Source organism: Dipodomys merriami, unplaced genomic scaffold, assembly GCF_024711535.1.
Source record: "Dipodomys merriami isolate MVZ:Mamm:240054 unplaced genomic scaffold, mDipMer1.0.p SCAF_66, whole genome shotgun sequence".
Lineage (NCBI taxonomy): Eukaryota > Metazoa > Chordata > Mammalia > Rodentia > Heteromyidae > Dipodomys > Dipodomys merriami.
In genome coordinates this window covers 4,987,117-4,987,836 of record NW_027206246.1, presented here as the reverse complement: position 1 = coordinate 4,987,836, position 720 = coordinate 4,987,117, and positions in this window count along the sequence as shown.

The window sequence follows — 720 nt, the reverse complement described above, 5'->3', positions numbered from 1 at the left end:
TGGATTCTAATTCATTTAATTTTGATTTAATTTTGATTATTTCTTTCCGCCTACTGGATTGGGGTTTATCTTGCTGCTCATTTTCAAGGAGGTTGAGATGTGTCATTAAATTGTTAGTTTCAGATCTCTCCAATTTGTTGATGCAGGATCTCAGAGCTATAAACTTGCCTCTGAGTACTGCCATTGCTGTGTCCCAGAGGAGCTGGTAATTTGTGTGTTCATTTTTGTTGAATAGCATGAACATTTGAATTTCCTTTCTAATCTCTTCCATGACCCACTCATGATTCAGCAGTGTGTTGTTCAGCCTCCATGTGATACCGCACTTTCTTTGGTGGCTTTTGGTGTTGAATTCTAATTTTATTCCCTTGGGGTCAGAGAGAATGCAAGGTATAACTTCAATGTTTCTGAATTTAGACAAGTTTGCTTTGTGGCCTAAAATGTGGTCTATTTTAGAAAACGTTCCATGTGCGGCTGAGAAGAACGTGTATTCTGATCCTGCTGGGTGAAATGTTCGGTAAATGTCTGTTAAGTCTAGTTGATCTATGCAGCTGTTTAGATCTGCGTTTTTTCTGGTGAGTTTTTGCCGAGTTGATATATCTAGTGGGGAGAGTGGTGTGTTAAAATCCCCAACAATTAATGTCTTTGGATCTATATGGGATTTGAGGGAAAGTAGTGTTTCTTTGATAAATTTGGGTGCTCCATTGTTTGGCGAATAGATAT